This window comes from Bubalus kerabau, chromosome 20 (assembly GCF_029407905.1).
Source record: "Bubalus kerabau isolate K-KA32 ecotype Philippines breed swamp buffalo chromosome 20, PCC_UOA_SB_1v2, whole genome shotgun sequence".
NCBI lineage: Eukaryota > Metazoa > Chordata > Mammalia > Artiodactyla > Bovidae > Bubalus > Bubalus kerabau.
The window spans coordinates 5877414-5902465 of NC_073643.1; the positions used below are offsets into that span (position 1 = coordinate 5877414).

General features: G+C 39.8%; 1 protein-coding gene and 1 long non-coding RNA gene across 10 annotated transcripts in view; both read left to right on the forward strand.

The window, feature by feature from the left end:
* The window catches only part of RBMS3 (RNA binding motif single stranded interacting protein 3), an 814140-nt gene that overhangs the window by 284451 nt on the left and 504637 nt on the right, over positions 1-25052 (forward strand). The gene's annotated exons all lie outside the window — the stretch shown is intronic.
* Positions 1-25052, forward strand: part of LOC129634779 (uncharacterized) — a 37959-nt gene that overhangs the window by 9226 nt on the left and 3681 nt on the right. The gene's annotated exons all lie outside the window — the stretch shown is intronic.

Consider the following 25052-nt stretch of genomic DNA (forward strand, 5'->3'; position numbering starts at 1 on the left):
CAGGCAAGAGTACTGGAGTGGGGTGCCATTGCCTTCTCCGTGGAGCATGATAGGAATACCTATATGAGCAAGGCTGATGGGTCACTGGGATAGACAGGTGGGAAGGGAGAGCTTGCCTTACTTATATTTCTATGTTCTCCAAATAATTATAGCCTAAACTGACAGTATTGCAAGGCAATTGTCATAGCTTTTATTGATAGTTGTAAAGTACTTTGGTACAACTCTTCTAGAAAGCAATTTTTCCATAAGTTTCAGGCCCTTAGACATATTTCCTCAGCCTTCATACAGTGGTGGTGGTTTAATTGCAAAGTCATGCCCACCTCTTGGCTACAGCCCACCTGGCTCCTCTGTCCATGGGATTTTCCAGATAGGAATACTGGAGTGGTTTGCCATTTCCTTCTCCAAGGGATCTTCCTGACCCAGGGATTGAACCCCAGTCTCCTGCATTGTAGGTGGATTCTTTACCAACTGAGCTACCAGGGAAGCCCATACTATTGGGAACTAATCTTGAGACAGAAATTAATCCAAGAGAAGAAGAAAGTCACCTGTTAACTAAAAATGAGACATATGAGGGCTGAGTAAGGCAAGTCTGTGCGAATGGAGAAGACATAAGAGATTCAAGAAATGTTAGAAGGTCAATTTGACCTAGTCAGGTGATATGGGGGATAAGTGGAGGACAGGAAAGGGAAGAAGAAGAGAGAGCCTAGAATGACCTCCAGGTTTAAGACTTGGTCAGCTGTCTTGGCTCACTCGTTTAGATACAAAATACACAAGGAGAAAAACATACTGGAAAGGTTACCCAAGGTTTGCATTGAGTACTTGTATTGTATATGAAAGGTCTGTGTGACAAAGATGCTGAGTAGACAAAAAAAGAAGAAAACGGGTCTTGGATTAGACGATACAGATTTGGCTGGAGATGCAGATTTGGAAGTCATAAGTGGTCACTGAGAAGCAACCCAACAAAAGAAGTGAAAATGTATTTATTGAGTGGAATAATGGTACATGGTAAACATTGTGAGGGCTGTGTTGATGCTTAGGAAAATTCTGATGAGCTTCAGTAAAAAATGGGAATAAAAGACATCACTGCTATGATTATAATTGTTATGCATGTGGACAAGGACAATATGCAGACAATAAAAATGAAAATATTGTCATTTGAATGAGTGGTAGAATGATGAAAATGCTTTCTTTGATTTGTAATTAACATTGTTTTTACTATATGCAACAAGAATTTCTCGAAAATATTTATCCATTTTACCTACATGTTGCTGTAGAATTACAAGTTGAGGAACATTCTTAGAAGCTCAGATAGGATGGGCTTACGGGGTAGATTTTACAGCTGCAATCCCAGACTTAGACCTAATTTATTGCTCTAAACATTATCAAATTTCCATATCGTTATTACAGTGGAAGTTTTACAATGGTATTCTAAGGTATAGTCATTTATTTTTTCGTATTTAATGATAGCTTTCTTTGACGTTTATTGGGTGAATGGCCAACAACTTGACCCTTTTGTTCTTTTTTTTTTAATTTAAGCATAGTTGATTTTGTTGTATTAATTTATGCTGTATAGCAAAGTGATTCATATATATAGATACACACACGTACACATACATGCATTTTTTTTATATTCTTTGCTCTTATGGTTTACAACAGGATATTGAATATAGTTCCCTATACTGTATGGTAGGATCTTCTTGTTTATTAATCCTATATATAATACTTTGCATCTACTAATGCCAAATTCTCAGTCCGTCCTTCCCCCACCCCTCTTCCCCCTCGGCAACCGCAAGTTTGTTCTCTGTGGGTCTGTTTCTGTTTCATAGATAGGTTCATTTGTTTGACCCTTCTGTTCTAATTAGAGTTTCCAGATAAAATACAGGTTCTCCAGCCAAATTTGAATTTCAAATAAACAACAAATATATTTAAATATAAAAATGTTTAGTATATGCAGTTTTACTATGTCTTATATAATTATTCTTCACTCTATCTGAATTTCAAATAAATCGGACATCATGATTTTTTTTCTTCAGTAAATCAGGCAACCAAGTCTCAGTATTAAGAAGGTAAAAGTGAAAGTGAAGTCGTGAAGTCATGTCTGACTGTTTGTGACCCCATGGACTGTAGCCTACCACACTCCTCCATCCATGGGATTTTCCAGGCAAGAGTACTTGAGTGGGTTGCCATTTCCTTCTCCAGAGGGTCTTCCTGACCCAGGGATCGAACCTGGGTCTCCTGCATTGTAGGCAGACTCTTTACCATCTGAGCCACCAGGGGAGTCTTAATTAAGAAGGTACTTTTATTCTAATATGGAAGCCTAGATTCAACAGGCACTGGCCAGCTATGACTACTGAGCACTTGGAATGTCGCACTGTGAGTATAAAACGCACTCCTGTTTGTGAAGAACTAGCATTAAAAAAGAATAAAAATGCTTCATTAAAATTTCAATATTGATTACATTTTGAAATGATATATCATTTTTGGATCCAGTCCAGTTCAGTCACTCAGTCATGCCCAACTCTTTGTGACCCCATGAATCACAGCACGCCAGGCTTCCCTGTCCATCACCAATTCCCGGAGTTTATTCAAACTTATGTCCATCAAGTCGGTGATGCCATCCAGCCATCTCATCCTTTGTTGTCCCCTTCTCCTCCTGCCCCCACTCCCTCCCAGCATTAGGGTCTTTTCCAATGAGTCAACTCTTCACATGAGGTGGCCAAAGTATTGGAGTTTCAGCTTCAGCATCAGTCCTTCCAATGAACACCCAGGACTGATCTCCTTTAGAATGGGCTGGTTGGATCTCCTTGCAGTCCAAGGGACTCTCAAGAGTCTTCTCCAGCACCACAGTTCAAAAGCATCAATTCTTCGGTGCTCAGCTTTCTTCACAGTCCAACTCTCACATCTATACATGACCACTGGATTTTTGGATAGGTTGGGCTAAATAAAATATAATTAATTTCTCCTATTTCTTTTACTTTTTATTAATGTGATATTAGAAAGTTTACAGTTATACTTGTAGCATACATTAGATTTTAGTTGGACAGTACTACTTTTCTAGGCCTAGGGGAAATACTGGTTTTTAGTTGTTTCCTCTTAAAGAAGGTATTTCCAAGAAGGCAAATAAATACCATCAGAAGAGGCTGAGTGAAAGTTATACAAGATTTATACAAAACACACCTCACCAGAGTCCAGTGAAAAGATGAGACCATGTCTTTATGTGGGTGAAAGTAGTTGGATGTAAACCCTAACTCAGTGGATGCATACCTCCTCTGCACAAATTACTTGAAAGGCTGTTGCTGTTTCTCAGCAAAACACAGGAAGTGCTGATTTCTCTGTAATTTCAAAGATACAGAGCAATTCTTCCCCTGGGAGTTCACTATAACTCATTAGTGTTCAACTCTATCCAGTGAGGTTAGAGACTCATACCATGCACATGTGCTTATCACGTCTGACTCTTTGTGACCCCTGGACTGTAACCCACCAGGTTCCCCTGTCTATTGTGTTTCCCAGGCAAGAATGCTCGAGTGGGTTGCCACTTACTTCTCCAGAGAATCTTCCTAACCCAGGCATCAAATCCACATCTACTGCATTGGCAGTCAGACTGTTGCTCCTGAACCACTTGGGAAGCCCTGGAGACTTAAATCACAGACACCCAACTTTGAGAGGGATCACAATCCATTACATACAAAGGTCAATGTTCATGTCAAAATTCATATTAATTATTACATCTGCCTGTAACATATTTTGCAGAGAGGCCCCAAGTCAGTTTTTACTGTGCTGGGTCTCTGCTCAGATGTCTTCTGTTCAAGAGGGCCTCTCATGACAGTATTATCTGAGATGCATCCTATCATTTTCCCATGCTTATATGCTTTTTAAATGTTTATTTATTTTGTCTATTTTTTCATTGCAGCTTGCAGGATCTTAGTTCCCTGACCAGAAATCAAACTCGCACCCTCTGTAGTGGAACTGTAGAGTCTTAACCACTGGAGCGCCAGGGAAGTCCCCAGACTTTATTATTTTTTTTCATAACACTGGTGTTCTATTTTATTTCATTCCGTCCTTCATAGTACTGAAGGTTTTAAATTGTTAAAAGTAGTGTGTATACTTTGTCTTCCCAGCTAGCATAAAGCTTCATGGTGGCAAAACTGTTTACTGCAGTAGCCACAGAACCTAGAAGAGTGCCTGAATCATAAGTTAGCACTGGGATTCTGTGGTTTTTTTATATTTCCTAGTACATTTATTCCAGGAAAGGCGATGGCACCCCACTCCAGTACTCTTGCCTGGAAAATCCCATGGACGGAGGAGCCTGGTGGGCTGCCGTCTATGGGGTCGCACAGAGTGGGACACGACTGAAGCGACTTAGCAGCAGCAGTACATTTATTCTAATTGTTCCTTGTTCTTTAATAATGTGTTGACATCTCAGAAACTAAATTTGAATTGGTCTTCCCCACTTTGAAAGTCAGCAGAACAGCTCCTGAATGCAGCTTCACTTCCTCCTCTGCAACTCCTACACTGAGTCAGGCAGGTAATAGATGCTGAGAATACAGTGGAATTCATGGCAAGCTTGCCTTCCTGTGGACAATCTCATTCTTAATGGTCTTAACCATTTAGAACTGACATGCCAGAAAATTGAGTTTGATATATCAGTCTGTCATGACAAATGTGTTTGCTACTTTGTAGTGCTATCAACAACATATGAGTCACTTACTTTGCATGGGAGCCAGTTGTTAGCTCTTGATGTGAATGACTTCACTTATCCTCACTGGAACACCAGTGTTATAAATATTATTACCCCTGTTTTTCACATGGGGTCACTGAGGCAAGGAGAAGCACATAATTGAAGAGAGAGGCTGGCTCTGGGATGTTTTAACAACCCAATACCTAATATTGATGCAGCTAACTCATTCATGTATTTACCAGAATAGAATTACTGTTGACCTCCTCAGTGAAGTTTAAGATGCTGGTTTCACTGTGGTTTGGGCATGCCTGTGGTTTGGAATGCCCTTTGCCTCCATCTTAGCGTAACACAGTCTTACCCATTTTACAAGACTAAACATGCTGTAAAATCCAGGTCAGTCAGGAAAGTGAACATGCCTCTAGGCTGCTCAGAAAGAGGGGTTGTTTGCATACAGATGGAAGAGCCAAGAAGCTGAACCCGCAGGTGGGGACAGCATGGCATTGCCAACACATCCAGGTTTGGGGGGAGACGGAGGAGGCGGGGTTACCATAAGCAGAAAGCCCCCCATCCAGAGAAAACTAGAAGGGCTACCTGCTGGGAGCTGAGGAGGAGACACTGTGGCAGACAGAAATGCCTTGTATTCTCTGCTGCCCATTCTTCTGCCAAAGCCTCCCATTGGCCAAGCCTACTGGAATACACTTCACAAAGAAGCCTGGTAGTGTAGTTTCCAAGGATACAGAGCAGAAGGATTCTGCAGGATATAGCAGATGTCTTCTGACATCAGAGCTCTGCTGGCCTGCCCTCAATACCTTTCCTCTTTTACGGCATGACTGATATGAGCATAGTACAGCACCACTATGCTATGTATTACGCATTATGTTCAGCCCTGTTTAAGTACTGGTCACACAGTAACACTGCTACCCTCAAAAGAGCACTAGAAATTAAGCAAACTATTTCCTCTGTTTTCTGGAAGGGGAAACTAAGGCACAGTAATGCCCCAGCATCACATAGTAAGTGGCAGAACCTGAATGCTGTCCCAGGCTGTGTGGCTCCAACATCCATTCTCTTAACACCAAAGTCCTCTGCCTCTCAAGATCCCTGCCCTTCCAGTTTCAAAGTATCTTGTGCATGGAGCAGGGATGCAGTAAATACTCATTTGAAAATGATTTCCTGATTTTACTGTTATGAAAATCCCATGGACAGAGGAGACTGGTGGGCTGCAGTCCATGGGGTTGCAAAGAGTCAGACACGACTGAGTGACTTTACTTTCGCTTTTCACTTTCATGCATTGGAGAAGGAAATGGCAACCCACTCCAGTGTTCTTGCCTGGAGAATCCCAGGGACGGAGGAGCCTGTTGGGCTGCCATCTCTGGGGTCACACAGAGTCGGACATGACTGAAGTGACTTAGCAGCAGCAGCAGTCATTAATTAGGTGTTTAAACTTTTATAACAACTTGGATTTGTTTGTTTTTTGAAGTGTTATTTCCTTTTTTTTTTAATGTTGCTATAGTCTCATATTCCATAGTCTGACTGTCCAGTGCTTTTTCATCTCCACAACTGCATGTTATTTTCTGGAAAGCAAAATTCCTAGGATCAGATATCCAGAGATGTCTTCTTTTTAGAAAGTTCTCCAATGTTACCCAGGGAATGGATATTGTCATAAGCCGTGTTCCTGGGAACATAATCAGCTTGATTCCTGGAAAGTTAACTTTGATGAAGCAAAATTCTTACAGCAGCTGCTTTCTATCATCAGTCTGCCATTGCTGGCTTCCTACATTTAAGAAGCTTTACATATGTGATGGTTTTTAATGTGCACAGCAACCCTGTGAGCATTAAATTTTCCAGGGCCTTTACTTTGCATGCTTGCTTGTTACCTCTTCTTTTTCAACTATTGTTATGTCCAGTTTCAACATGAGGACATTTTCAGGATGTGGAAACTCAAGCTCAGGGATCACACCCAGTTAGCAGCAGAAAGGGGATTTGAAGTATGTTCACCCAGAACTTACAGAGGTTTCAATGACGCAGGATACCAGACAGTACAAAAGCAAGCAGAAATGAAGGGGTTGAAGGGAAAGCAGATACTTTTTGATGCCTGAGGAATGTGGATGCACGTTTAAAATGCACATAGATTATACAAAACCTTCAGGATTGGAAAGGATGGCCTTTACATTTTTTTAACTTAATTTTTTATTGGGGTAGAACTGATAAACAGAGTTGTTTTAATTTCAGGTGGACAGCAGAGGAACTCAGCCACACATACACATGTTTCCATCCTCCCATAAACTCCCCTCCCATCTGTGCTGCCACTTAACATTGAGCAGAGTTCCCTGTGCTATTCAGTAGGACCTTGTTGGTTTTCCATTTAAAATACAGCAGTATGGACATGTCCATCCCAAACTCCCTAACTTCAGAATGACCGCTTGTGACCACCAGCAGCAGAAGAAAGTACCTGGAGAGTGCATTTCTTTTTAGTGAGCAAAATCTAAATGCGCATCTGTTTTAACTGAGGCATTCGCATCCTCGTCTTGCTGCTCGCCCTTCTTCCAGTTGGACTTCTGTATGTGACCATTGTGGGGAACTGTGTCTTTAAAGATATATTTTAAAAAGCCCACAGTTAGCCTGTGAGCACATTATCCTGGCTCTGACCTCAGGAACTGAGTTTGACTAGGCTCTGTATCCAAATAATATCCAGAGAGGCATTCCTAAACTTGGACCTTTTGTCCAGGCTCACTTCCTGCTGACCCCGTGACAGCCTTCCAGCTGGCCGGCGCTCCAGCCTTCCGCACAGAATAGGGAGCTGTGTTCTCCAGGGCAGCGAGATCATCCAGCTGATTAGAAGGAGCCTGGAATGCAACTAAAATGCCAGTTCTCTCTCCTTTCTGGGTTTGCTCAAGTGCAAAGGTCAACAGGAAGACAGAGCAGCTCAGTGTGTTGGTTGGTAATTCCACCCTCACTAAGGCTCAGGGATGCAATCCATTCCCATCCCCATCTCCTCAAAGAGTCCTTCAATCTCAGATCTTTTCCCCCTGAACACCAGCTTGTGTGAACACGCTATTAGCCGGCAGGGTCCAATTTCAATATTAGCAGTTCCATTCACTTTCAAGGTCCTCACAGTTGTCTATGCTGGGTATGAATCTGACATTGCTGCCTGTTTTCTTTGGGGGCATTTTAGTATCATTATCTCAGTGCTTATGTTATTATCTCTGGAAGTGTTTTCCAGCTATTTTCTGCCTTTAAAAAGACAGCATGGTTTAGCTATTTTATCAATGAAACTTGAGTGTGTAGAGTAGCAAACTCCTGATTTGTGATTTCCTGTATTTCTTTTATGTCACTACCTGACCAAGGAAACACTCAATATTTTCAGTGAAAATACGCCTTAAGGATCATCTGTTTTCTAGTGATTCAATGTGTGTCCACACAGAAGCAGCATGAATATCTCCTGGGGCTTGGTAAAAACACTCTATCTTAGCATCGCCCTAGGTCTGCTTCTCAGAATCTGCATTTTCTCAAGTCCTGCCCCCACCGCCCTCCAGCATTTCCTGTGCAAGTTAAAGTTTGAAAATCTGTACAGTTTGGCTCAGATCCACACTGCAAATGTCTATCATAAGCAGTTCTGAGAGGGATTTTCCAGTCTCTTTTTGAGTACTTCCAATAACAGGAATTTCACTTTTGTAGGAATTCCACACATAGACCTTGTTTTTTTCTCTTTAGAGCAAACGAAATGTCTAGTATGATTTTTCAAATATTTGAAAGTAGCTAACGTTTCTCAGATGGCACCATGGAAAGGAATCTGCCTGCCAGTGTAGGACATGCAAGGGATGCAGGTTTGATCCCTGGGTTGGGAAGATTCTCTGGAGGAGGAAATGGCAAGCTGCTCCAGTATTCCTATCTGGAAAATTCCAGTAGCTCACCAGGCTCCCCTGTCCATGGGATTTCCCAGGCAAGAATACTGGAGTGGGTTGCTATTCCTTTCTCCAGGGGATCTTCCTGACCCAGGGATTCAACCTAGGTCTCCTGCATTGCAGGCAGATTCTTTACCATCTGAGCCACCAGAGAAACCTGTTATCAGATATATCATTTGCAAAAAACTTCTTCCATTCAGTAATCGGCCTTTCTGTACTGGTGGTAATTCTGTTCACAGTGCAAAAGCTTTTTAGTTTGATGTAGTCCCATTTATTTTTGCTTCTGTTTCCTTTGGTTGAGAAGACAGATCTAAAAATGCATTGCTAAGACCAGCATCAAAGCACATACTACCTGTGTTTTCTTCTAGGAGGTTTGTGTTCTCAGGATTTACACTTAAGTCTTTAATTCATTTTGAGTTTATTTTTGTATATGGTGTGACAAAGTTCTCCAGTTTGATTCTTTTGCACATGGCTGTCCAGTTTTGCAAATACCATTTATTGAAGAAGTCATCTTTTCTCTATTGTATTCTCTTGTCTCCTTTGTCCTAAATTAAATTACCATATAGGTGCATGGGTTTATTTCTGGGCTCCGTTTATTTCTGGGCTCTGTTCTATTCTATTGATCTACGTTTCTAGATTTGTGCCATTAACATACTGCTTTTATTACTGTAGCTTTGTCATATAGTTTGAAATCAGGGTGAATGGGTGAATGGGACCTCCAGATTTGTTCTCTTTTCTCAAGAATGCTGTGGCTATACAGGGTCTTTGTGTTTTCTTATAAACTTTAGAATTATTCTAGTTTCATGGAAAGTGTCATTGGCATTTTAATGAGGATTGCTTTGAATCTGTGGATTGCCTTGGGTAGTATGGTCATTTTAACAATATTAACTCTTCCATGAGTATGATTTGTAATTCCGTTATAATCAATGAGCACGATAGAGCTTTCCATTTGTTTGTGTCATTTCCTATAACTGTCATGAATTATAGCTTTCAGTGTACAAGTCTTTTACTTCTTTGGTTAGATTTATTCTTAGGTGTTTTATTCTTTTTGATGTGGTTGTAAATGGGACAGTGTTGTTTTTTTTTTTTTCTCTTTGTTAGTTCCTTTTACATAAACACAACAGATTTACATAGGTATTAATTTTTCATCTTGCAGTGTACTGAAAATGTTTATTCTTTCTTATAGTTTTTGGTCTTTGCTTAGGATTTTCTATATATAGTATCATGTCATCAGCAAACAGCAGCAGTTTTACTTCTTCCTTTTCAATTTGGATTCCTTTTATTTATTTTTCTTTTCTGATTGCTAGGACTTCCAATACTATGTTGGATAAAGGTGGCAAGAATGGTCATCATTGGCTTGTCCCTGATCTCAGAAGAAATTCTTTCAGCTTTTCACTTTTGAGTGTGATGTTACCTATGGGCTTTTTGTATATGGGCTTTAATATGTTGAGATATTTTCCCTACGTGGGGCTTCCCTGATAACTCAGACAGTAAAGAATCTACCCGTAATGCAGGAGACCTGGATTTGATCCCTGAGTCTGAAAGATCCCATGGAGAAGGAAATGGCTACCCATTCCAGTATTCTTGCCTAGAGAACTCCATGGACAGAGAAGCTAGGGGGGCTATACAGTCCATAGGGTTGCAAAGAGTCAGACCTGACTGAGCAGCTACCAATTATACTTTTCATGTTTCTTGTGTACTTATTTTGTAAAAAGTTTTTATCATAAATGGATGCTGACTTTTTTCAAAAACTTTCCTGTATCTATTGAGATGCTAATGCAATTTCCACCTTCAATTTGTTAATATAATGTATTACATTAATTTGTAGATACTGAAATATCCTTGCAACCCTGGGATATATCCCAATTGATCGTGCTGTATGATCCTTTTACTGTACTGTTGAATTTGGTTGGCTGATATTTTGCAGCTTTGTCCATTAGTGATATTGGTGTATGTATGTATGTGCTGTCTTTGTCGTCTTTGTCTGGTTTTGGCATCAAGATGATTTGGAAGCATTCCTTCCTATTCTTTTTTTTTTCTTTGAATAGTTTGAGAAGTATAGGTGTAAACTGCTTAAATATTTCATAGAATCCACCTGTGAAATTGTCTGGTCCTAGAATTTTGTGTGTTGAAAGTTTTTGATTACTGATTCAATTTCATTCATAGTAATTGTTCTGTTCATATTTTCTATTTCTACCTTTTGCATCTTGGGAGACTGTATGTTTCTAGGAATTTATCCATTTCTTCTAAGTTGTCCATTTTTTGGCTATTTTTTGTGAAACTCAAAGTTTAAATTTTGAGGATTTAAGATTAAATGAAAATTTAACCTTAATCAACATCCCAATAGAGATGGATGCTGAGTATTTTGTGGCCATTATCTAGGGAATGTGTTCCATTCTCTTGCTACTCAAAGTGTGGTCTAAAAACCAGAAGTTTCAGCATCATCCAGGAGCTTACCAGAAATGCAAAATCTTAGTCCCAAACCAAGCTCCAGAATCAGGATCTGCTTTTTTTTAAACCATGCAACAAAACATTTATTAACATTTTGAACAGGTTCAGGTATTACTGAAACTGGTCATTTCTAAGCTTAAATTGGGACAAATGGCTAGAGTGCAGAATGATGCCACCATTGGGCATTATGAATGCACATCTGAAGAATTCATGGGCACCCTTCAGATGAAGGACAAGCTGCAGGGTCGACTCTTTCTGGATGTTGTAATCAGAAAGAATGAGCCCATCTTCCAGCTGGGCATTTGTATTTTTCAAAAAACTCCAAGATAATTCTGATGTGCATCTGAATTTTAAATATTGATTACAGGTTTTTCTATTAAATGATACTTTTAGTGAAATAAAATTCTATTATTTTTTGTTGATCAATCATGATACAATGATACTACGTGAATAATAGTTACCTGATCACAGTAGTAAAAGATGTTTACCAGTTTTCACAATCAAAAGCCAAACAAAAAATAAAAGATAATTACAACTGCAAACCAAAATGGAAGCATGATGCGCTCTGGGAGGCGAGTAGAGTGCTGCTGCAAGTGGGAGTGCATACTTGCATGCTGTCCTCCACCCAGCCAACCTATGCCTTTTGAGTGGTGCATTTAATCCATTTACTTGTAAGGTAATTATCCGTATGTATGATCCCATTACCATTGTATTAATTGTTTGGGTTTATTTTGTGTACGTCTTTTCCTTCTCTTGTGTTTCCTGTCTAGAAGAGATCCTTTAGCATTTATTGTAAAGCTGGTTTGGTGGTGCTGAATTCTCTTAACTTTTGCTTGTCTGAAAAGCATTTGATTTCTCCATCTAATCTGAATGGGAGTCTCGCTGGGTAGAGGGTTCTTAGTTGTAGGTTAAGGAAAAATATTAAAAGCAACAAGGGAAAAATGACAAATAACATGCAAGGGAACTCCCATAAGGTTATCAGCTGATTTTTCAACAGAAACTCGGCAAGTCAGAAGAGAATGGCATGATATATTTAAAGGGATGAAGAGGGAGATCCTATAACCAAGAATCTGCATTTTAACCAGGTCCCTAGATGATCTGAGATGCACTAGATCTGTTCTTCTTATTCTTTTTTTTTTTTTTTTTTGGCTGTGCTGTGTAGCCTGTGGGGTCTTAGGTGCCTGACCAGTATTGAATCTGTTCCCTCAGCAGTGAAAGCGTGGGTCTTAACCACTGGACCGCCAGGGAAATCTCACTAGTCTGATGTAATGCTCCATCAAACAGGCTTCAACTACGGGCCCTATCTGGGTTGTTTTCCAGTTTCTGTTTGTTTAAACTACAGAGTACATATTGATACCACTCACCTTTATTGTACAAAGGGCTATGTCTTTTGTTCCTCATTTGTTCTATTTTCCACTTCATTTAGGACATAAACAATGTAATTTGAAAAGAGAACTTGTGATCTCTCTTGGAGCTGAATTTTCTCAGTCAGGATATTTATAGAATAAGAGACACCAGTGTTCCATGCGCCCTCTGTTTCAACTTCTAATGTTTTTGTTGCTAATAAGTGCCCTTGCCTTGGTGTTTGAGCATCTCAAGTGTTCTTGCTGAGGCAGCAAGGAAAATGCAATTCTGTGCTTGTGCGGGATGTCTTCCTGGTAATGAGTATGATGCTAAGCCTCTGTGCCTCTCAGCATTTATCAAATTTGGACACAGACTTTAAGAACAAAAATAGAACTTGGACCATTAGGGTCTGAACTCAGCCTGGCGAGCTCATTGGGGGATCCTTGTAAACTGTCTCTGGTCACGTAGCAGTTCCCTACTACTTTCTCTCTTTTTCCATTGTTTGTCTATTCTTCTATAAGCCAGGTTTATGAAATATTTTGGTCCCCCATCTATTTACTCTGCACCTTGGAATAACAGAATGAGTACCATTCTGAATCTCAGGAGGCTTTTAGGTACCATGCCTGCTAATATTGCGGGTTTCCAATAAATGTTACATCATTTCTCTGTTTCTGTTATTATTAATAATTAGAGATACGACTTTGAGGCACTATTTAACTCTTTCAGCTTGCATTTTCCTTATCAAAATAAGACTTAGACTGAAAGACTGTCTCTGTACAGAGAGTTCATGCTTTTCAGGGTGGCCTATCTTAAGACAAACATTGCTTGGACTCTGACTTTTGATGGAAGTAACCTCATGCCATTTTGTGTCATGGGATGCTGAGGGAAGGTGAACACGGCTCCCTGTTTCCCAGCACTGGGACCCCTCATCTACTGTATATACTACACTTCTTCATAAAGCTTTTTATTGAGAAAAATTTCCAAACTCTTAAAACACAAGTGTGATCCTATAAGACATAAAAACAATCGATACTGCACAGCACACCAATGTCACTCTAACAGGAAGTAATAAAGTACATTTTGTCTATGACCTTCTAGGTTTCACTTTGTGCAGTGACAAAAACCAGAGAAGCGTGGCTCCTAAAAATATATTGTGTGGATGAAGCCACTGGAAACCTGTACACGTTTAGTCTCTGGATTTGGAGATTTCTATTTAGATTTTATTTTTAAAGTTACTACCTTGAAGACCTCTAATGATTACTTTTCTCTCAGGTGCCTTTCTCTGAATTTGAACTTTTAAATGGTTATGTTTTATGCCAGTCAATCATGAAGTCATCCCAAGCTATAAACATTTAAGCCTCTATGGTTGGATGAGATATCTTCATGCCAGTATCATTTTATGAGTTATTTTTTAACTATTATCATCTATTAAATACCCTTTTGGAGTCTCTGCTTTTGCTCAGTTCTCACTGTAGAGTTAAGAAGATCTGTTTCTAATCTATTCGTTCTGCCAAGCATTCAATGCCCCGTGATTAAAAACCCAAGCAATTATTTATCAAGAGTTTCTCTATCAACATTGTGGGTCATTCCTTAAGTCTCTAGTATGTGCTGTATTTTCACATTTGTTTTATTGATGGGGATGTAAATGGAAGAGCAGTTAAACTCCAGGTCTTGAATTAAGAAAAGAGAGCAGGACTTGAAACTTGGAGTTTCATTCCCTGTCTTACCGTGATATGATCCATTTTCATGTAATATCACCTGCCACCTATAGAGTCAGCACGTGTTGCCTAAAGACTTTAGCTTTCATTCTTCTCAGCAGTCTGGGGACAAAGATCTGTCCACACCCTGAGCAAACTCTTACCCCCCAGCACATTCTGCTTTACTTTTATTTTATATTGAAATACAGTTGATTTACATTGTTGTTAGTCTCCAGTGTACAGCAAAGTGATTTCAGTTACACATGTTCTTTTTTCTAATTCCTTTCCCATTTACATTATCACGGAATACTGAGCAGGGTTCTCTGTACTATACATTAGGGCCTTGTTGATTGTCTACTTTATGTATAGTTATTTGTGTCTGTTAATCCCAGCCTCCTAATTTATCCCTCCCATCTTTCCTGTTTGTCCACCAAAAGTTTATATTCTAAGTCTATGAGTCTGCTTTATAAATAAGCTGCTGCTGCTGCTGCTAAGTCACTTCAGTCGTGTCCGACTCTGTGCGACCCCAGAGACGGCAGCCCACCAGGCTCCTCCATGCCTGGGATTCTCCAGGCAAGAGTACTGGAGTGGGGTGCCATTTCCTTCTCCAATGCATGAAAGTGAAAAGTGAAAGTGAAGTCGCTCAGTCGTGTCTGACTCCTAGTGACCCCATGGACTGCAGCCTACCAGGCTCCTCCATCCATGGGATTTTCCAGGCAAGAGTACTGGAGTGGGGTGCCATTGCCTTCTCTGATAAATAAGCTAATTAATATCAATTTTTTGATTCCACCTGTAAGTGACATCGTATGATACTTGTCTTTCTCTGACTTAACTTCACTAAGTATGAATATCTCTAGGTTCATTCATATTGCTGCCAATGAATTATTTCATTTTTTAATAGCAAGTTCACATTCCATTATATATATGAACCAGATCTTCTTTATCCATGCATCTGTCAATGGACATTTAAGTTGCTTCCCTGTTTTGGCTATTGTAAATAGCAGTACATTCTACTTTTAAAGCCAATCAATTATCCTTAAGACAGAAATCTGAAGTTTCTGCAGACAAAAAGGAAAGTCTGGCTAAATCCTTTATCTCCCAAAGTGGGTAACTAAGAAATGGCTGGAGTGAAACAAAGCCATGGGTTTACTTCATTCTTTTATGAAATATCTCATTTTGTAAAGCATGTAAGTTCATACTCCGCAATAGGGAAAAAACAGCACAAATGTTGTCTTTCTTATAGACATGTCATAGGTAGGAGATGAGCCACATCTATTCGATATAAGAACATGTTTTCTAAAGTTCCTCTGTACCTTGAATTTGCATTAAGAGATTTTAGATGGCTAATTTCAGATTTATAGATTTTTGCTAGGATGAGTTTAATCTTTTAGATCATGAAGAAATTTAGCAGTGGGAATTTAGAAGAACTTATTTCAAATCACTTAGGTAGTGACAAATTAATTATATCTTAAACAAGCTTTGCTTATCCATCACCCTTCAAAAATGGTTCCACCTCTTTCAACAGTACAGTTGACATATTATTCCCTCATACTATATGTCTTCAGGAAAACTTGGTGAAGAACTATAATACTTTAATTAGTTAAAAGTTTTTTGATGAGAGGGGTTATTGGTTCAATTGAAGTATTTGAACAAAGGAAAGCCAGGCATGAATTGAGAAAATAAAAGCCCAGTCAACATGGTGATGTATGTTGGCAGCTGGTTTTATGGAAACTGCCCAACTGAAATATCAAAGGTGCATTTTATTCCCATGAATGAAATTGACTGCAAATAATGAAGTAATTTAGCACACAACATGCAAGATCTTTTACCTAGCAGTTCCCTATTAGGGACATTCCATGGTTAGATAAAGGGGTTCATGTGTTTTTGCTAACTTTCCATAGGGATTTTCAGAGAAATTTTGAATATAAGCAATAAAACAAACCTTCTTTTTACAGCACAGGTATTTGTCTTATAGATGGCAATGAGAATATCCTGATTTTACAAATGTTGCTTAAAGATTGCATTCGTCTTGACAATTTATTCTCACTACTGTAAACGTATTACTCTGTAATCTCATTTACTGAATCTTAAAATCACTTGCATTAAAAGTGTTCTACAACATGCCACTGTTAAAGTTCTTTGGTTAAAGAGGAACTAATTGCCACCTCTAGTAAGTTCATTTTGCCTTTTGGGTATGCAGTTCTTCTAGTTAAATTTTTCTACCCTCTGGAAATGTTTGAAGATTCGGGATCATGGCATGTCCTCAGATCTGGAGTCCTCAAACTGAACTTTGACAAATTTAGTCTACATAAAAGTTGTTTCCACAAGCTTTCCCTTGATGCTCTAGTCAGAAGCGTTTGTGATGCCATAAAATAGATGCATAGCTAATAAGGCACTTAAGTATGAGATCAGTGGTTGATGTCATTGCTCTTCTTTTATTGCAAATAAATAGCACTTTTCTTGGGCTCCAAAATCACTGCATATGGTGACTGTAGCCATGAAATTAAAAGACACTTGCTCCTTGGAAGGGAAAGCTAAGATAAACCAAGACAGCATATAAAAAGCAGAGACATCACTTTGTCGACAAAAGCTCCATATAGTCAAAGCTATTTTTTTTTCCAGTAGTCAGGTATGGATGTGAGAGTTGGACCATAAAGAAGGGTGAGTGCTGAAGAATGGATGCTTTTGAACTGTGATGCTGGAGAAGACTCTTGAGAGTCCCTTGGACTGCAAGGAGATTAAACCAGTCAATCCTAAAGGAAATCAACTCTGAATATTCATAGGAAAGACTGATGCTGAAGCTCCAATACTTCCCTCCCCTGATGCAAAGAACTGACTCATTGGAAAAGACCCCGATGCCAGGAAAGAGTGAAAGCAAAATTAGAAAGGGGTGGCAGAGGATGAGATGATTAGGTAGTATCACTGACTCAATGGATATGAATTTGAGCAAGCTCTGGGAAATAGTAGAGGACAAAGGAGTCTGGCCTGCGGCACCCCATGGGATCAAAAAGTCGGAAACAATTTAGCAACTAAACAACAACAACAAAAGTAGCAATTGAATTGGAACTGATCAGGAAGTATCCAGTGTAGTGGATTTGGTTTGCATGATTCATCTCATGGACTGATTTAAAATTCAAGCAAGCATTCTATAAATTTATTTCTCTCAGAACAGTAAAGTGATCTACTTCTGGTCTATACATAGCCTATGGGTTTGATGCATCAGCAATATTTGATTATAAACCTTTGACAATAAGTAAAAAATAGCTGCTCTATTAGTCTCCAAAGTGTACTAATCTTATTCCTCTTTAATTCTCATGTGAAGTTTGGAATTACCACAGATTAGCAGTACTCTTGCCTGGAAAATCCCATGGACAGAGGAGCCTGGTAGGTTGCAGTCCATGGAGTCGCTAAGAGTCAGACACAACTGAGCTACTTCACTTTCACTTTTCACTTTCATGCATTAGAGAAGGAAATGGCAACCCACTCCAGTATTCTTGCCTGGAGAATCCCAGGGACTTCGGGGCCTGGTGAGCTGCTGTCTATGGGGTCACACAGAGTCGGACACGACTGAAGCGACTTAGCAGCAGTAGCAGCAGCTAGTTTATATATAGACTACCAAAGAATGAGCTCTGAACAAGTGGAGCAAAAACACCAGAACAGTTAACATTGTTGGTTTCTCTCTGATGTATATTGCTTTTCCTAAAATAGAATGTCTGGGACTGGCAATGCCATGAATATCTTGGTAGGCATGCACACACATGAAGTAGGACCCAGGCAGTCATTATGTTATTCTCATTAACGGAAAGTATGGGGTTAGGAAAAAAGCTTGGTGTGTGTGTGCTTCAACAACCACGTGTCTTAAAATGTAAAGAATGCAGGATCAGCATATTTAATTTTTTCAGACTAGCCATTGAAAAAAGAAATTCTTCCAGGATTACTGACTGATTATTAACATCGCCTCTCTACTTTTCTCAGCATCTGCACCTCGTGTTGTGTCAGTTTTGTTATAGTTATGTGTTCAATTCTGATAGCCACTGATTTGGAACATATGTAACTATGCCATGATCTCTGTTATGCTTCACCAGTATAACCTTGCAAGGGCATAGGACATCTTGGAGCCCTTTCAGAAGAGCATCCTAGCCTTATCCGTTAGGGGCTGCCCAGCAGTTGCATGGTACAAGCAGCCCAGGGAGTGTGTGATTGATGTGTTTTCTGGCCAGGTGGATTCATTACCTCACTGGGATGCCACTCTGAATTGCCATAGAAAGAGAGAAAAATGTATCGTCATGTCCTGCATCCCTGTCTCTCTCACCACTTAGGATGAACACAGAGCTTCTCCCTTGAATCCAGGTGATAACCAGAATAGGAGAATTGGGCAGGACTCAAAGGTCAGGTATCTCAGATTCAGTTTGAAATGACTTGAAAGGTATGGTGCTAACACTCACTTTCATAACTTGTAGGTTCCTGAAAAGAGTATTCATCTTTGTCAGTTGGGACTACTATGACAAAAGTACCATAGACCGGGTGGCTGAAACAACCAACTTTTATTTTGCACGTTTCTAGAGGCTGGAAAGCCCAGGATCGGGGTGCTGGGGGCTTTGGTGTCTGGTGGGAGAACTCATCCAGGCTTGTGGGTGACTGCCTTCTGGTAGAATCCTCTTCAGGCAGAGACAGTAGGCTTTAGCCTCTTTCTCTTTTTATTTTTTCTTAGCCACACCACATGGCATATAAGATCTTCGTTCCCTGATGAGGGATCAAACTTGTGCCCTTTGCATTGGGAGCATGGAGTCTTAGCTACTGGACCATAGGGAAGCCCCCTCTTTCTCTTCTTAAAAGGAGGCTAATCCCCATCATGGGGGCTCCACCTTCATGATCTCATCATGACGTAATCATCTTCCAAAGGTGCCATCTTCGAATATCATCCTGTTGGGGGTTAGGGCTGTCACATAGGAATTTGTCAGCGGGGGTGGGTGGATGCGAACATGTAGTCCATAACACGATTATAAGGCAAGGAAAAGGAAAAGAATAACTCTTATTTAATGCTTATTATAATATGTGTGTCCTTCCTTGTAAACAAAAGGAATGGCCCCTTTCCTAAATTTTCAAATATATGTTTTCAAATGGATTTGTATTGGTCACTGTGTTAATTTTTTTTAAGTGTTTCTAGATTTGTTGTTGGGAAAATGAGATACTAACAAGAAAGACAAAACTGACAGAAATGGAAAGTGGCAGCTTTTCTAGTAAAAGATGAAGCATCTAGATTATTCATAGAGGAATGTCTACCCCTATAACCTTTGTAAGCGATTTCTCTTTTTTTTTCCATCCCAAAATATATTTAATTTGGCAGAATGGACCACAGGCATGTTTTAATTTCAAGTAGGATTTGAAATGGTTTATCGGGACCTTAGCCTTGGCCCCAAAGGCTGTTTACTAGGTGAAATACTATTTTGTTTTGCTTGGAAAGAATAAATATTTTAATGGGATGTTCTGGCTTCCAAATCGGACCCCTTGGCAACAGGAGTTTTAAGTCAGTGTATGCTAGTGGGTACCATAAAATCCTAAGACGTTGCCAAAATATCTTAAACTGAATTTCTTGGATGAAAGTTATTTAAAGAGAGTCTTGTACCCTCTTCCCAGGAATTACTCAGGAGCCCTCATAAAAACAAATTCTGCCTCTGATACTGTGAATTTGAATCTTTTTCTGTTTTTGCTTCACATCTCGAGTCATGACTGGCTGTGAACACATCATGGCAAGTCTTTCAAGTCTCTTTAGTTTGTGTGTGTGTGTGTGCATCTAAGTTTTATCACATTTGAAAATCAGGGCACAGTTGATTCTATGATACTTAAAAACATAGGCGGTACCTGTGATGTTAACCCACTGTAAATGCCTGGGTTTTTACTTGATGAATGTGAATACAGATAAATGTGAATTAATAGGTAGACAACCAAATGCCGGGGCATTTCTGTTCAATTAAGTACACAGATGCAGAAATTGTCTCAGCCTCTGTATAAGGACGTACCCTGGATGTTCCCGTAAAAGGTTTGAGGTGACATACAAAGAATGCTTTACAATGAATAGGATAAATTTGAACTAGAAATAGAAAACCAAGACTGTTGGCAGGAAGTGCAATACTGAATACTTCATTTCCTGGTGACCCAAACAGAAAGGGAGGCAAATAGGGATGTCATTATCCTTATACGACTGAGGAAGTTCCATGGGAGAGGCCCGAGTTCTTTCTAGCAGAAAATTCTAAAAGAAATGTTCTCAATTTGCTTAACAGTTGCTTAAAACAGTTGAGTTTGAATTTGGTGTTTTAAAACAGTACTATAGGTAGATTTATATTTCCAAATATGAGGCGTTGTGTTTTTTCAGTATTACTTTGATAAATGTCCTATTAGAAAGAGGAAAATAAATAGGAAGTGGTTCAGTCTGGTTGGCTTTGCCATTGTGGTCATTAGAGACACAGACTGCCCGGGAGGCCTTGCAGTGTCCCCCTGACCTGGATTCATGTCCAGCTGTGTGTCTTGGTCAAGTTCTGTGACCTTCAGGCTTTTTTATTTTCCATCTATGAAATAAAAAATGTTAAATTTCAGTTAGTGAGATTACATGAGAAAACCTACAAAAATAAAACTAGGGTCACCGTAGTGCTGTCTCCAGCATTGTTGCTAAAGATCAAAGTATATATTTTCCTCATTTTTGTGTGTGTATGCATTCATACATAATTTTCACTTTCATTATCAAGGAATATGTTACACGAATGAGAATAATCATAGAAATTATAACCGACTTGGGTGGTTCAACGCAGCAGCCCCTGTTGTAGTTACTGGGGACGTGCAAGGAATGAATTATTATGGATATGAGTTTCCAAAGCTATGGAGCTGACCTTTGGGGAACAACACATACTATTGTTTCAAACAATAAAGATAACTTATTCATACAGAGGGGCTTCCATGGTGGCTCAGAATCAGTGCAGGAGACCCAGGAGTTTGATCCCCGGGCTGAAAAAATCCCCTGGAGAAGGGAATGACAACCCACTGCAGTATTCTTTTTTTTTTTTAATTTTATTTTATTTTTAAACTTTACATAATTGTATTAGTTTTGCCAAATATCAAAATGAATCCGCCACAGGTATACATGTGTTCCCCACCCTGAACCCTCCTCCCTCCTCCCTCCCCATACCATCCCTCTGGGTCGTCCCAGTGCACCAGCCCCAAGCATCCAGTATCGTGCATCGAACCTGGACTGGCAACTCGTTTCATACATGATATTTTACATGTTTCAATGCCATTCTCCCAAATCTTCCCACCCTCTCCCTCTCCCACAGAGTCCATAAGACTGTTCTATACATCAGTGTCTCTTTTGCTGTCTCGTACATAGGGTTGTTGTTACCATCTTTCTAAATTCCATATATATGCGTTAGTATACTGTATTGGTGTTTTTCTTTCTGGCTTACTTCACTCTGTATAATAGGCTCCAGTTTCATCCACCTCATTAGAACCGCTTCAAATGTATTCTTTTTAATGGCTGAGTAGTACTCCATTGTGTATATGTACCATAGCTTTCTTATCCATTCATCTGCTGATGGACATCTAGGTTGCTTCCATGTCCTGGCTATTATAAACAGTGCTGAGAATTCCATGGACAGAGAAGCCTGGTGGGCTACAGCCCATGGGGTCGCAAAGAGTCAGAGATGACTGCGTGACTCACACCATGTACACATATGCATTCATAATGAAGGGCTTCCCAGGTAGCGCTAGTGGTAAGGAATACACCTGCTAAGGCAGGAGACACAAGAGACATGGGTTCGATCCCTGGTTCTGGAAGATCCCTTGGAGTAGGAAATGACACCCCACTCCAGTATTCTTGCCTGGAAAATTCCATGGATGGAGGAGCTTCGCGGGGTATAGTCCATGGGTTGAAGAGTTGGGTACAACTGAGCGTGTGCTACCACTACTATTCATAATGAAAATCTTGATCAGATTAGATTGCCCTGTCTCTTGCTTTTAAAGGTGAATACGCCAAACAAAAATAAACTCTTAGAGCAATTTAGGATTATTAGACTTTAATCTGCTTTAAAACAATGCTAACTCTGGGGGATTTTGTGATTGTTGGAATGTGTTTCCTGCACAAGTAGCCCCAGCCTCCTGGGCATCTGGAATTTGTGAGCCACAGTTCTTTTTACCAGCCTGGTGGCCCCTTTATTTCCCTCTAATGTGTGATATCTAATCTGCTCAGCATTTTAAAATCAGATAATCAAGTTAATTTTAACTTTGAATAAAATAAGAATAAATAGAATCTCGTCATCTAGGTATCAAGTATCTTGGTTTTTATACATGAACTCTGTGCCTTGTCTTTTAGTTCCTTGGAGCTCCATTTGATTTAATTGCTGGTTTTCACTGTGTTCTGGAAAGGTGAAATGTTATTCTACTTTCTGCAAGTGTTATCAAAAATGACAAGACCTCAGGAATGCCCCACAGGCACAAAGTTCAAAGTCATTAACATTCTTGAATACTTGAATGCTGAGTTACAATCACTAACAGAGAATCACAGCTCTTTCCTCAAGTTTACTTTGGAATTGTACACAAGAGGCAATTGTTTATCCCTTAACGAGTTTGGGGTGGCGGGGGGACACTTCTCTGCAGGTGGAGGCCAGGGTTTAGCCACGCTCTTCAAGATCTCCTTCCTGTGTTTCACCTACCTGCCTCTGTGTGATAGTCTCTTTTTTTCTTTGGGTTTCATTCATACTGAAAAGGAGAGATGTTCTAAAACAACGTTTTAATTAACAACATTAATTTAAAAGTATTTTAAACTGACTTTTCAATATTTTTGAGTTTTCATTTCGACTAAATCACATTTAAATATTTCCTCGTCCATACACCGTATTTTCGAGTACATTGTGAACGGGATATTTTATTTCCATTATTCCGTAAAGATAAAGTGACAACAAATAGAAATAAGTGCTTCCCACATGACAGTCTGGAAGGAGATCATTGCTTTATATTTTTTATGACACAAAAGACTACATAATTTTTTCTTCCTTTAATTTGGTCATGTACCACCTTTATTGACCTTGTCATTAGGCCGTTAACTTCTTTTCCTTTTACTCTACTGTATAAAATTCTGTATTCTGCACCACATTTGTTAACAATCAGTAGTTCTGCCTGATCTTGCTGTTAAGTTTAAAGCATGTTGAATAATATCTAAAATGCTTCTGTCAGTTCTACTAGCTGACATTTATTGTGCTTCTAACCTGCCCTGCGGAGAAGGCAATGGCACCCACTCCAATATTCTTGCCTGGAAAATCCCATGGATGGAGGAGCCTGTTAGGTTGCAGTCCATGGGGTCTCTAAGAGTCGGACACAACTGAGTGACTTCACTTTCACTTTTCACTTTCATGCATTGGAGAAGGAAATGGCAGCCCACTCCAGTGTTCTTGCCTGGAGAATCCCAGGGACAGGGGAGCATGGTGGGCTGCCATCTATGGGGTCGCACAGAGTCAGACGCGACTGAAGCGACTTAGCATAGCAACCTGCCCTGAGTTCTAAGATCAAGACAACACACACGATGTTATATAGCTCCATCACAAGTCTTTGACACAGATTAAGTTTTAATCCCCACTTTACAGATGAGAGAACTGAGGCTGGCGATGTTACTTGATTCAGTCAGCTAATAGGCCTGTGAACCAGAACTGTATACAGGAAGGTTGGACTTAACTTCTTTTTTAAAAAACTGAAATGCAGTTGACTTACAGTGTTGTGTTCGTTTCAGGTGTGTAGCAAAATGATCCAGTTATACATGCATATATATCTATTTTTTCAGATTCTTTTCCCTAATAGATTATTACAAAATATTGAGTATAGTTTCCTGTGCTATACAATAGGCCCTTTTGATGATCTATTTTATGTAGAATTGTGTGTATGTGTTAATCCCAAACTCCTGATTTATCTTTCCCTCTCCTCCCTTTCCCTTTGGTAACCCAAAGTTTATTCTCTATGTGTATGGGTCTGTTTCTGTTTTGCATATAAGTTCATTTGTATCATTTTTTTTAATTTTTAGATTCTACCTATAAGCAATATCCTATGGTATTTGTCTTTGTCTAACTTACTTCACTTAGTGTGATAGTCTCTATTTCAGTTCAGTTCAGTCGCTCAGTCGTGTCCAACTCTTTACGACCCCGTGGACTGGCATCACGCCAGGCCTCCCTGTCCATCACCAACTCCCAAAATTTACTCAAACTCATGTCCATTGAGTCAGTGATGCCATCCAACCATCTCATCCTCTGTCGTCCCCTTCTCCTCCCACCTTCAATCTTTCCCAGGATCAGGGTCTCTTCAAATGAATCAGTTATTTGCATCAGGTGGCCAAAGTATTAAAATTTCAGCTTCAGCATCAGTCCTTCCAATGAATGTTCAGGACTGATTTCCTTTAGGATGGACTGGTTGAATCTCCTTGCTGTCCAAGGGACTCTCAAGAGTCTTCTCTGGATAGTCTCTAGGTTCATCCATATTACTGCAAATGGCATTATTTCATTCTGTTCTATGGCTGAGTAATATTCCATTGTATATTTGTACCACATCTTTATCCATTCATTTGTCCATGAACAGTAGAAGTTGCTTCCATGTCTTCATGGAATAATGCTTCAGTGACCATTGGAATACATGGATCTTTTCTGGTGATGCTTTTCTCCAGGTATGTATCCAGGAGTGGGCTTGCAGGATCGTCTGGCTGCTCTATTTTTAGTTTTTTGACGAATCTCCAAGCGCCGTTCTCCATGGTGGCCGCGCCAGTGTACATGCCCACCAACAGTACTCTTCACAGCAGTACTCTGAGTGCTGCCACTGACACAGAGCCATGGTCTGGGTTGATGCCTGGGAGCAGTAACTGCTACCCACATCCATAGTATTTCTTTCAAAAGGAATAGAGTTGTAGACTTGTGCTTCTCTCCATCTGACCCAGGGATCAATTTCTTCACAACCTGT